This window comes from Macrobrachium rosenbergii, chromosome 42, assembly GCF_040412425.1.
Source record: "Macrobrachium rosenbergii isolate ZJJX-2024 chromosome 42, ASM4041242v1, whole genome shotgun sequence".
Lineage (NCBI taxonomy): Eukaryota > Metazoa > Arthropoda > Malacostraca > Decapoda > Palaemonidae > Macrobrachium > Macrobrachium rosenbergii.
This window is the reverse complement of record NC_089782.1, coordinates 2,327,504-2,341,355: the sequence shown is the minus strand read 5'-3', so window position 1 is coordinate 2,341,355 and position 13,852 is coordinate 2,327,504. Positions and strand designations below refer to the sequence as shown.

The 13,852-nt window shown below is 45.5% G+C and overlaps 1 protein-coding gene across 3 annotated transcripts in view; it reads right to left on the bottom strand.

Moving 5' to 3' along the window:
- LOC136827877 (uncharacterized) overlaps nt 1–13,852 on the bottom strand; it is an 870,075-nt gene that overhangs the window by 318,674 nt on the left and 537,549 nt on the right. For 2 of the 3 annotated variants that reach the window (XM_067085339.1, XM_067085341.1), the window contains 2 exons: nt 7,275–7,340; nt 6,928–7,099 (listed from right to left, as the gene is read on the bottom strand). The gene's annotated coding sequence lies outside the window, so the exon portion shown is untranslated. The remainder of the gene's footprint in view (nt 1–6,927; nt 7,100–7,274; nt 7,341–13,852) is intronic. The other variant, XM_067085340.1, reaches the window with a different exon arrangement.

Below are 13,852 nucleotides of genomic sequence, written 5' to 3'. Positions count from 1 at the left end.
CTGATATGAATCCGGTTGGGGGGCGGATTTTCTTTAGAGTTAGAAAAACCGCCATAGCTTCCAGGGTGTTTATATGGAACTGCTGAAACATAGTGGACCACGTTCCTTGTACTTTTTGTTTTGGCTAATATCCTCCCCAGCCGCTTAGGGAAGCGTCTGTGTGAACAACTAGTGCCGGGGGGGGAAACTGAAGCGGAACTGTCTTGGACAGGCCACTGACTGTGGACCAAGGCCGCAGTCTCGCCTTTAAGATTCGAGGAATAGAGGAGACCTTGTCTCTGAGCTTGACATTGGCTCGACTCCGCCACACTCTGTTTATGTCTTTTAATTTTGCTTTTAAGAGCAGGTCCGTCACTGAGGCAAATTGAAGAGACCCAAGGATTCTTTCTTGGGTCCGGCGGGATGCTGATTGGTTTTTCAGAAATTTTCTGGTAAGAGATGCTATCTCCTTCCGCTTGGGAGGCGGGAGGGATAACGTGTGAGAGGACAGATCCCACTGGAGACCCAGCCACTGAAACCAGGACTCGGAGTCAGGCGGGACTTCTCTCTGTTCAGCTGAAAACCTAACGACTCCAGGAAGTTGATGACCATGGACGTAGCCTTCCGACATTCTAGAACTGTTGGAGCCCAAATTATCCAATCGTCTAGGTACGCTGCTAGGGATATCCTCAGGACCGGAGTTGTTGAACTACCGTGTCCGCCAGCTTGGTAAATATCCTGGGCGCAATGTTTAGACCGAAGGGCATGACCCTGAAGGAGTAGGCTTGATTCCCGAGTCTGAAACCCAGGAACGGAGAGAAGTTCCGCGCAACCGGGACGTGATAATAAGTGTCTGAAAGATCGATAGAGGTGGTGACGGCTCCACGCGGAAGTAGAGTCCGTACCTGAGCTACCGTAAGCATGCGAAATTTGTCGCATTTTATGTAGAGATTTAGACGCGACAGATCAAGGATCACTCTTTGCTGATCGGAGTCTTTTTGGGAACAGTGAATAACCTGCCTTGAAACTTTAGGTGCCTTACTTTCTTTATTGCTTGTTTGTTGAGCAATTCTGCCACGTAATCCTGCAGGATTGATGAGGGTGGCTGGTAAAACCTGGTCAGAGGAGGAGGGTCTTTGATCCAGCTCCATCCTAGACCATTGGACACAATGCAGTGTGCCCAAGGGCTGAAGGTCCATTGGTCCCTGAACCAATACAGGCGACCACCTACCTGTGTGTTCTCAGTGTGGGAGGGAGCGGGTTTGTTCCCTCTACCACGTCCAGGCTTACCTCTTGGGGTGGTGTTCGACTTTCCTCTGTAAGGGAGCCCTACCTCTTCCCCCCCTTGCGCTCCTATTAAGGCCGTGAAAAGAATCCACGGCCCTCATAGGTTGGATTGTATGCTGGTGAAGCAACATAGGAGGGCGCGCAAGGGAATGGGCTGGTTGAACCAGCACATATTGTTGGGGATGGGCCTTTGAGGTGGAGGCTGTGCCACTGCCGAGACCGGGACGGCTTGGACTACCGTCTGATGATGGGGTCTCTTGTGCCTCCTGAATCGTTTGCCTCCTCTTCGTCTGGGGGCCGCCAGATTCTGTGGTCTTACGCTTGTAGGCAGAAATGCCCCAGCGAGAGCGCAGACTCTGGTTGGCCCTTGTAGCCTCTCTAAGAACATTCGTAACCTCTTCTTCCGGGAAGAGGTTAGGCCCCCAGATCGACCTCTTCACGAGCTTGTTAGGCTCGTGACGAATGGTGGCATCAGCGAAAATAAATTTCCTGCATTCGAGCCTGGCCATGATAAAGTCAAACAGGTCGGACTGAAATCCCGCCAGCAGGGATTTAGCCAAGACCTGAAAGAAAGGCTCGTCTGCACAGGAGACGGCAGTGGCTTCCGTGAGGCAGACGGAGTTCAAGGATCGGGCTAGCTTAGTCCGGGCGTCAAACTCCGCCTTTAGCAAGGCTTCCGGTAGTTTGGGGAGCTGCTCGCTAAACTGAGACGAAGCACAAAAGGCGTCCAGCTTTCCAACAGTGAATGTGGACGGCGCGTCAGTCCAAAACTCGTCACCCCCTGGGAATACCAGGGATGTGGAGTCTGTTTCCCTTAACTGTGGTAAGGGATTGCCCTCAAAGCACGCTCGGGCCGTAGCTAGAGCGACTTTGTTTAAACAGGGAGTCGGCAACCTGTCACCCAGGGCGAACATAGTAAAACTGCCCTTGAAAGGCGTCAGCTTCGTGTTGTCGGCCTGCCACTCCGTCAGAGTGCGCAGGAGAGCCGACTGAGCCTGGTCTCTAGGGACGATCACTGTCTCCCTAGGAACCTTGTCTGAACGTACCCAGGCTTCCTCCGTCAGCCTAACGAAGCCTGGGTAGGGGGGCAAGAGATCGGCGGGAAAGAACTCCAGTTCTTCCAACCGTCTCATGCCAAGACCTTCCACCGTTAAGGTGCCCTCATGCTGAATAGCCCGGAGGGCGAAACGCCAAGGGTTCCCGACGTCAAAGGGAGGGAGATCCGCCGTATCAGGGATGGCATACTGGGGTTCGGCTCCGCCTGGGCGAGCTATTCCCGCCAGTATGTTGTCATGGCTGGTCAACTTCTCTGATATCTGGGTAAACTTAGACTCGACCTCCGCCGAGAACCATTCAAAGAGCTGGTTAGCGAAAGTCTCCGCGTCAAAGGCAGGCTGGCGAGGAGGGCTTGGTTTTGATGCCCTCTTACTCGCGCCTTTGCCGGAGGAACCAGACTTGCTCCCGGAGGCTACAGGTGCTGAGACCTTAGCCTTCGACGGGGGGAAAGGCAAGGCTTTCCTGGAAGACGAGGACTTAAAGCCCTTCGCCTTCCATGAAGTCTTCAACTTCAACTTGGGGATAGCTGATGGAGCTCTATCACCCAAGGAGGAAGACTTCACAAAACCTGAAAAGGAAGACACAGAAGAAGCTGGGGAGTCAAAAAGGGGGCCCGCCCCCGCAACCTCACTTACCTCGCTACTTACCACCTGGTCCTGTTCCGTATTCATGGGTTCCAGGTCCAAGTCTAAAGCGGCGACGTCCTCCGAAACTTCAGCATAAAGGATGTCCACTTGGGGTGGCTGGGTCGCATCCCGGATCTGCTGGATGATGGGGTGGCAAGTTCTTCTGGCACTGCAGCCGCCACCCGTGCGCCGGGTAGAGCAGGTCCCTCAACTTAGCGTCCGAGGACATAGGGCTTCCCGACGGAACGTTCTTCACGAACCCAGCCACCCAGGCGGAGGGATTCCAAGGAAGACTTCTTGGAGGACTCGTCCGCCTGTAAGAGAACCGACAATTAGCAGAACGAAAAGAACAGTTCGAGAACCATAAACACTATTCAATATGAGGAACGTAATGGAAAGAAAACTATCACTTACCAACTCATCCTGGACACTTGCACACAAAGCAAAGCAAACCTCACAGCCATCGGGTGCCAGACTACCAGGTCGTCCAGCCGGACCGCACAACCAGCGTGGGTCCGCACACTACGTGTCCATAAGGTTGCTGCAATGAAGCGGTGCACCCCGGTCCTCACAGCGAACAGTCTGTAAGTGTAAAAGTACATGAACCTACCACCTAAGCAATCTAAAGCCGGCAAGGCCGGGAATTTCAACTTACAACCGAATGCTCCGGTGGAGAAGAAATCCTCGTTAAAAACTAGGCCAATAAGCTCCAAATTACACAGAGTGGAAGGTAATTACTTCCAGACCCCGGAATACTCCGGCGGAATGAAAGGTATGAGACAACAGGAACTCACCGCAAGGGTTGCCAGTAAAAACAACGGCGGAACCCCAGGCGCAGAACCGGACTCAATAGCATATATATAAAAAAGTAGGGACGGAGTGAGAAGCCCACTCCGTTAGATAAATTACACTTATATATAAATATGTATATATAAACAATAAAAATAAACAAGTGATGGTAAAAAGGAGCAAACCACTCCGGAGACCGGAGGGATCCGCCCCCCTTATATATTCCCCTCCTCTCGGACTTCCCCGCCAGTGAAACAAGGTGGGTAAGATGCTCGTATGATATATAACATAAGCCGGAGCAAGTATAAACAACCCAACCAAGAAACCCGACGGGGAGGAAAGAAAGTGTGGGAGAGAGTGTTCGAACTCGTTCGAGTCGGAGCGAGTAAACGAACCACCAACACAAACACAGCGATGCTTGGGACTGTATGGGAGGGAGCGAATCCCTCTACCAGGGGGGGGGGTCCCTCAACTTGGAGAAAACACCATCTAGCGTCACCCGCACGAGTAGAGCAAAGCTGGGGAAGGGGGAAGGGGGAGGTGGTGGGGTAGGGAAGAGTGGTAGGCTACGAGAATGAAAACAGGAGACAAGGGAAAATGATTCACCCGCTCAACTGCACACACACACACACCGCTCCAAGCATAATGAAAACTTAGGAGGGTGGCCTACTACTAGGGGAGGGATGCGACCGAGCCTCAATGCCCAACTCCTGACTAGGCGAAGCCTAATAAAAAACCGAACCAAGTGTAGCCTAGGTTAACGGAAGGAGTGCGGGAAGGGAGGAGGAAGGCAAACAGGGAGAGAAATTTTGTGCCAAGAGCCAACCGGGACCGAGAAGAGGGGGCAAGAAGGCGACTAGCCTAGAGGAGACACACCCAAAGAACTCTATTCCTCCGAAGGAAGGAAGAGAACTAAGGGGCTCACTCTGCCACCCCAAAAAAACGACCCCGGAGGAAACAGCAACCAAAACTCCCTCAACCCGATGGATCCTCCACACCTAGGGCAAGAGGAAGGAAGCAATACTAGCCTATAATAGGCAAGGGAAGACCACACTCGTAATAAACCATCACACACAAAAACATAGAATAAATAAAAATGTGCTCATATTAGGTGCGTAGCCTACCTCGGGGAAGCGGTTAGATCTGAGGCTGCCGCTACCTCGAGGAGGTAAACAATGAATAAAAACAAAATAGAGCACCATCGCCAAGAAAAATAAAATATATATAGCCTAATGTAGACTAAGTAACAAACAAGGAACCCAGCCTGGGGGGACCTGGACGGGGCATCACCCTAAAATGGGCCGTAAGGCCTAACAAATATGTAAAACTCGAAAAAAGGGAGGGGGCCACCGCAGGAAACCCGCCAGGAGGAGAACCAGGGGGCAATGAATAACATATAACGACAAGGAGACAACCCCAACAGAAAAAGACTGATGGGGTCGCCTCGCGGTCGACATGGCTGGCAGAGGACGCCGTGGCGTCATAACAAGTTCTCATAATTGTGAAAAAACGAGACAATTACAGCCAAATTATCGAACAAAACCCCACAATAAGATGGTACTTAACTTGGAGATGGTAAAGCTGCTCGATGACATGATTAATGGTGAAATAATCCAGAAAAGGGCACAAGCACACAAAAAGAGAGTGGTAGCAGACACGTGCTAGAAAATGGAATGAGGTAGGTGGCGCTGGTGTCGCCGAGCTGGCGGGCGTTTGTGTGCGGGGGCTGTAACGGCTCACCGCTCTCTTCTGGGGGTTTTAACAGGGAGATATCTTTCGAGTAAGACTCCGTGGTAGTGATCCTTCACTCACCCTTCGTTATACCGACGTCTTCCTTGGAGAAGACGCCGATCTGGGGTAGTAACCCCAGCTTTCCTGAAAGCTTTTTTTTCTCTGGTATATCTAGCATTTTATACCATGAAATTCGTGCTACAATGGAATTTCACCGGCTGACACGGGGCTGGACTCAGAAATGAAGGTCCATGATTGAATCTTACTAGAATGTAAGAGTTTTAGCTTATAATTGCGTTTTTGACCATTTCGGTCGAGTTAAAGTTGACCAAGGTTGAAATTTTGGCAGGTATCGTGATTTATATGAAAATATTTCAAAACTGATAAAAGCTACAAACCATGAGTTATTTTCTGTTGTATTCTACATGAAATTGCACACATTTCCATATATAAAACTTTATGTAACGACTAATATAAAACGGTGCAAACATTACGACAACGTGACAAAAGAATTTCTGGCGGGACGTAAGGAAAAGTTTTTTTCAAAAATTCACCATAAATCGAAATATTGTGCTAGAGACTTCCAATTGGTTGCAAAATGAAGGTAAATGATTGAATATTACTAGAATGTAAGAGTTTTAGCTTACAATTGCGTCTTTTTACCATTTCGGTCGAGTCAAAGTTGACCGAAGGTTGAAATTTTGGCAGTTATCGTGGTTTATATGAAAATATTTCCAGACTGATAAAAGCTACAACCATGGGTTGTATTTTGCTGTATTGTACATGAAATTGCGCACATTTTCATACATAAAACTTTATGTAATGGCTAATATAGAACAGTGCAAAAATTACGACAAAATGACGAAAGAATTTTGAAATTTTCGGCAGAGTTACCCTTAGAAAGGCGTAAGAAAAAGGTTTTTCAAAAAATTCACCATAAATCGAAATATTGTGCTAGAGACTTCCAATTTGTTGCAAAATGAAGGTACATGATTGAATATTACTAGAATGTAAGAGTTTTAGCTTACAATTGCGTTTTTCAACCATTTCGGTCGAGTCAAAGTTGACCAAAGGTTGAAATTTTTGTAGTCGACGTCGGACGCGTCCACTTGGCACCCAACAGACAATTTTAGTCGACGTATGATACGTCCAGTAGGCGTTTAAGGGTTAAGTATGAAGATAAAAATGGTGTGCCTTCATGTTCATTATATTCCTCCTAAACTTAAGTCTCCAATACAAAAATAAAATATTGGCACTTTCAAAAGGTTAGGATTATAATCACAGAATACAGAATACTTTTTAGCCTGGTCTGAGCTTCCAACTTTGCCCAAGAATCAAAATTGATTTATCTTCTATCCTTTTACTTTTAAGGTGAGAAGTATTAGGGGAAATTGTCTATTGGTGAAAAGCAATAGCCTTTAGTAAAATTACAATAGAAGTGGCCAGAAAACTATCTTACCTGTACTTAAAGTATCTGAATTTCTTCTCACACACATCAGCACTTATATCACAACCTTTTTCTTTCATCTCATCCGACACAGTTTTCCACACATCAGTTGATCGGTCATCATTCTTATGATCTCTACAGAGTTTCAGCAGCAGAAGCTTCCTACTGTGGGTCCAAATAACATCTGGAAACAATTTTACCCTACTAAATTTTACATAAATGGAAAAATTGGAAAAATAATGAATTACAAACTGCAATTTGAATGATTTTTGTCGAGTATCATTTGAAAATACTGATGATTAAAGAAATTATTTAAATGTATCAAACATAGCATTAAGGGAATCATTAGAAATACTCACGATTCTTTAATGAAACATCTTCATCCTGAGGACCTTCCTCTTCCTCTTCATGTGATTCATCTGAAACTATCAAAATTACTATAAATCTTGACAAATGCAAATTAGCACTAGATATACCCTAACACTTCAACTCATACTACTAGATCTTCAATATTTTGCTTCAAGGTATTCCAAGCATTGAAAAGCAATTTATTTCAGGTGGTCCAGAAGATAAAAGTGGATGCAGGCAACACAAAATGAAAAATTTTTTTTCCTGGGGTAGAAAACTTTACGCCACGTGAGGACGCATGAAAGTGTTTTGTAATGAAAAAATCCCAAGATAGAGGGCTCCAGATACATTTAGAAACTGAACCATTAATACTGCAGGGATATGAAGCAATGCAGCTTTTATGGAGGGTAATCACAAACTCAGAAAAAAACAGGTTTTGATGCAGGAAAAATCTGTTTTGGTGGCTGCTGTAAATCTTCAAAGTAGTTACTCTTACTGTTCCCCCAGGGCTCCATAAGACAGACCAACAAATATCAAAGAATTCTCTTATAGATAGCTGATCTTGGCAAGACTACTGCCTTTGACAGACACACTGATAGAGTATAAAAGGACTCAAGACACGAGGGCCCCTTCCCTCGCCTACAGTGATTACCTGGTTTTCTTTCACCCCTCTCACACACGTGGCAAGAGTACAAACTGGCTAAGATCCCCATTACTCCCCAGGTCTGTGAAAGAATAATACGCACCACAAATTTCCATGCCTTTTTGTCATGGCAAGTGGGTGGGTTTAAGGATTCAGTAACTAGCAAAAATAGGTTCTCCCTTCATCAAAACCTATTTTTTGAGGTAGCTACTGTTCATTCTCAAAGGAGCATACAAAAGAAACTGACAAGTGACAAAAAGGCCTAGCTTCTGATTAATAAATCCCAGTAACCCACACAAAAATTTATCAAATTAAGCCAGGTTGGGATATGACATTACTGTGCCCCTTCCCGGCAATGTCTAAGAAGATCCATGGCATCAAGAAAGCCCTTTGTTTTCAACTAAGGTGCACCTTTGGACAGGGACTTGCCATACCAGCTACCAACACAGTGCACCCAAAGTCATTGGATGTCATGGCAGCAGTGTTCAAGGAACAATGTCTCTGATGACTACCTTGTAAGCAAGAAATGTCTCCAACGTACACCAGGGATGCACCCAACCCCATGGAGCCATGTGAACCAGGAAGGGGGGTTCCACCTTTCTAATCAGGGATACTACGACAATTCTCTGTCCATGCAGCGAAAGTGGCTTGATTGTGATAGGGTGTAGGAAGCAAAGACCATCTGGTATGTTTTCCACCACATCTAGGTAAACTTGGCATGCTTGGACCAGGCATACTGTCTTATCTGTAATTCTAAGTCCCCTTATAAGAACAGAGATTTCTTCTTCAAAGGTTCCTCAATGTTGGCAAGAAATGACAAGCCATGAGACAAAACTGACGGTTAAGTGTGTGGGTGATGAAAATTGTCCCCGTCTAAGACAGCTGGAGTCCGAAGACAGTCAAAATGGCAGCCTAATGGAGCACTGAGGTGTAGTTGCATTAGGACTACTGTATTGAACAGAGATGACAGGGGTCAAAGAAACTTATTCAGGGACCAGGTAACGGGAAGCCTTGCATGTGCCAGTCTGTGCAATGTGAAGGATCAGGGAAGTGAATTACAACTTCTATGTTTGAATCAAAGCTGCACCCTAAAGCAATGGCTTTGATAACACAGCTGCAAGGTGCTTGTCCTTAAATAGATAGATTGGACAATGTAAAATTGTTTCAACCAAGGCTCAACCAACTCTCAGTGTGGAGGTAATTCAACCACACTTTCTGTACAGACTGGTATTGATGGATAGATGAAGTCTGTAGTTTTTGCACCAGGTACCTTGCAATGTTAGGTGAATAATCTTCATGGTAGACTAGATTTTACAAAATCCATACATGATGGCCACAGCTCAGAAAGAAGTATGAGTATACTTGCCTCCTCCTGCCTTGGATAGAACAGTGGACAGCATTATGATTGATTTTCTTGCCCACTATTGAGGCAGTAGGACTCTGGACAATTTGGAACCAGTTGGTAAGTGGTTCCACTGAAAGTTAGCAGTTTGTCCAATATCTTCAAAATTTGGGGCAATTAAAGGAGGAAAAAGGCAAAATGTCATCCATTTGTTCCAGTCTTCTAGAAATGCATCTACTGCCTGATTGTCCAGGTTTGGAGACACACACTTGAATTTGATGGTTTTCGCCTGTGGTGAACAAGTCCATTTCCAGATGCAGAAGTGTTGGCAATTATTTCAAAGGATGCTTTGTTCAGCATCTACTTAGTTGAGGATGCTGTCCATCTGACAGGGAGTCAGTTATAGCACTGAGCAACCCCAAGAGGTGGACTGCTGACAAGTGCCACTTTTTGCCTGACCTCTTGATACGTAACCATCCTATTGCTACAACCGACAAAATGTGGGCCCAAGTTTCTGAGAAAGAGGATGACAGTCATTAGCTCTAAGAAACTGGTGTGGCACCTCCCCAAAACAGGTGACCATCTTCTTCCTGTCAAGGAGGCATCTGAGTGTATTACTACCATGTGAATGGAGGAACTGCCTAATTTCATGGGAAAACCTCAGATTATGTAAGGAAGCTTTGTAGATCCTTCCTTACTCTGATTCGAGTTTGACTAGGAAGACAACTAACCACAAAGGATATCCCAATAAAGACCCAACCACACAATTCCAGTTTATCCAAAAACCCTTTGATTGGATTCACAGATGCTCTTTTGGTAACTCCCCAATTAGCCAATCATCTAGGTAGGCAAACAATTGAATGCCTTCTTTTCTGAGTTCCTGGACAACTATTGCTGCTAACTTTGTCAAGATTTGCTGCTAACTTTCTCAAGATTCTCTGTGTAATGTATAATGTAAAGCGCATGACCCTGAATCTGAAACCTGTCCTTCCCTATCCAAAACACTAGGAAGGGACGGAAGGGAATGGTAACAGGAACCACTTATTATGTCTCTTTCAGATCAATATAAGCAGTCAAAGTCCCATATGGAGTCAGTGAAAGTACTAGGAGTCTTTCGGAAATTGTAGCAAAACTCTTTTCGGGCCCTGGAGTGCAACTCCATGAAATAGTAGAATGCTTCTACAGGATTTGGAAAGAAGGCTTTCCAACTGCAGCTAAAACAGTCCCAGCAGACTCTGAGCACTCCCTAATAGTTACTTCCAGAATACAGGACAATGCTAGGACAGAAAAGAGGTGGAGCCTTGTGTGGAACACAGGGGCACCAAACTCCTGGGCGACCACAGTAAGGGGGAATTTTTCCCATTCAAAAGGATGGGCAAGCGTTATTAATCTCTCTGTGGAGTTGCAAATACTGGGACTGTGGAAATAAATACCTTTATTTCAACTATCTTCTTATGCTTTCAAAAAACTGCTAAAACTGCAGAGTTCTTAAATTCTGCCTTCATTTGATTGTTAGATAAGTAAAAGGCAGAAGAGTGGGTTATTGGTTCTCCAGGATTCTGGAGGTACCATAGTGACCATTAAAATAAAAAAAAGGCTTGCCTCAGTAGCTTTTGTTGCTCTGCTAGCAGGGAGGATGAACACAGCCTATGGCAGTTTCTAAAAGCCTAATGAAGGAGTGAACACATGCCATTCCATATTGGAGAAACTCAGCAGTGTTTCAAAAATTCCACCTCAACATGACAAATTTTAAAATTCAATTTGTATTTGTCGTAACTAACAAACTGGTCTTAACACGAGGAAAAAATTCTCTAGAGCCTGCTGGAGTCTGGTTAAAAAAAGTTACAAGGACTTTGGTGGCATTGAGAGTTATCCAAGATGGCAGTAGGGACGAGGGATACTTGAACTACCCTACTCCATCTTGGGTTAATTGCTTCAGCTCCCTCTAGCCCAGTAAAATAAGAGGGGCAGCTTGAGGTGGGCAATTTATGTTAAGACTGCAGGTTTCTTCGTTATGAAAAATATAAATTGATTTAAAATTTGTAATATGTTCATATACAGAACAAGCCTTTGGTCTTAACATAAGGGAGACTTACTCTTGGAAGGAGGACAGACAAAGCCTCGCAACCGACTGGAGGTTCAGCTCACCTGGGTTCACTTCTTGGCCAAAGTAGGACATAGGACAGAGTCATATAACTCTGAACTGTAAAGTAAAAGGTTACTTGTCAGCCAGACATCTGGGTCAAGAGACAATGTGAAACTCCTGCTACATTGTGTTTTGTAGGAAAATAAAGAACTTTAACTGTCAGAGACAACAAAACCATGTTAGCCACCAACCTTGTTTGTGGTCATTCCTCTCTCCCCTTGTAAGAGAGAGGAAGGGACTTACTTCCATAACAGTTTGTATTGTGTATGAACAATCAAGTAAAACTAATGGAAAGGGGCTCACTCACCGGTATCTGACCAGTTCAAGCATGTGATGGATAAATTCTCTCCACTGTCTGCCGGTTGAGGAGAAAAGAGAAAGGAAGAAGACCAGTCATCCCATTTACTCTCACTTTCAAAACCTACATCTTAGATAAGATACAAGCTGTCCTGCTAGGGGCACTGGATGAGCTACACAACTTGCTGAGCAGCCTCCACCAGACCCAAGGAGAAAGTGTCCAAGGACCTGTGGGCAACGTCCTGCAGATACAAGGATGTGAAGATGGTTTGGCGTACCCATGTACCAGCCTTTAGGATCCTTTGAACCCAGATTCTTCTTGAAAGTGATGGTAAGGTCTAGATCCTTAACATCTTGTACTCTTGCACGCACTGACTTTGCCTCTTGCTTTGAAGAAGTAGTATAAGTTTGTTTAATCACTTCTCATCGCCAAAAGGAGATAGTATTCTTGGACAATTCCCTCTTGATCTGGCCTGTAATAACAAAAAGTCTTTGACAACCCGGTCTGAGATGTCGAATTCTTTTTAGGTAGTTATGCAGCGACCTAACAGGACATAAAAGTAACTCACTGGGGTCATTAGCGACAAAATTTCCAAGCGAGGAGATGGAAAAAGACTCGAATCTGGTGTTGTGAATGGAGGGATTTTGAGTCTTAGCCATGAATTCCGGGATAAATTTGAAGGCTATTGACCCCCAAAACCCTCATGTTTTCGACATCAAAAGATAGTCCGTGTGTTCACTAACTCTCTTGGAAGAGGCTAAAGCTAAAAGGAAAACACCACCCTGAGAAATTCCTATCTGATGAAGCTCCTAAAGGTTCGTAAGGACTACATGTGAGACTGTCAAGCACCAGTGTTAGGTCCCATTTCAGAGGTTTAAGATCTCTTGGGGAACAGGACTGCTCAAAACTCTTGAGAAGCATATAAATTTCCCACGAAGAAGAAACGTCTAAGTCCTTCAATCATAGAACTAAACCCCTAGAGCAGCTCTGTATCCCTTGATTGCTGATACTGAGAGAAGTTTCTCCCTATAGAGGACAATGAGGAAGTCTACTACTTTTTAAACAGTAGTTCCGACTGGAGAGAACCCCCGTTGACGACACCAATCACAGATGTCCCACTTTCCCTGATATATGGCTGTAGAAGACCTCCTTTGATAACCTGACATTTCTGTCGCTGCTCTGCAAGAAAAGCCTCTTGCTCACAGGAGATACTGGATAGTCTCCAATTGTGAAGAGATAGGAATCCTACAGACTGGTGAAATCTCTCAACCTGTGCCAAGGAGGAATCTCTCTTGGTGCTTCTGTCAGTAAGGCTGGAAGATAGGGGTACCATTCTGTGTGAGGCCACAAGGGAGCTACAAGGGTCATTCTGTGGTCCTGGGAAATCATCACTCTTGATAACTTGACAGATTAGGCAAAAGGGGGAAAGGCGTAAACGTCCAGTTTGTCCCAAGGATGTTAAGGGGCGTTGTCTGCCACAGCCCAGGGATCTTGAACAACTGAACAAAATGCTTCTAGTTTTTTGTTGTGTCTCGTGCAAACAGGTCTACTGATGGCCTTCCCCACAGATAAAAAAGCCTTTCCACCATTTCTTGATGCAGTGACCACTCCATTCCCAGAACTTGACCCCGACGGCTCAGCTTGTCCGCCACCATGTTCTTCTTGCCTGGGATGTATCTGGCTGAGAGAGCAACCAAGTGAGAGACCACCCACTGGTGCAGTTGTACTGTAAGTTGTGCAGATGACGAGACACTAGGCCCCTGTTTGTTGACATAGGCTACACCTGTAGTGTTGTCAGACATCAGTACCACAGAGTGCCCCATTACCCTTTTTTGAAATTCCTGAAGTGCTGGGAAGGCTGCTTTCAGCTCCAGGATGTTGATATGGAGCTGTCTGTCTTGGTGATCCAATATCCCTGATGTTAGATCTCCTGAGTGTGCTCCCCAACCCTCGTGCAAGATGTTTGAGAACAGAAGAATTTCTGGAGGTGGAGAATGAAGAGGCACTCCTATGGTCAGGTTCCTGTTGTCCAGCCATCAAGCTAAGTCCTTCCTCACTTCTTATGAGAGTGGAACTAGGAACAAGGGAGGATCCTTTGAAAGGGGCCAGAACTCCTTCAACCTCCATTGGAGTGATCGAATATGTAGACGACCATGGGGA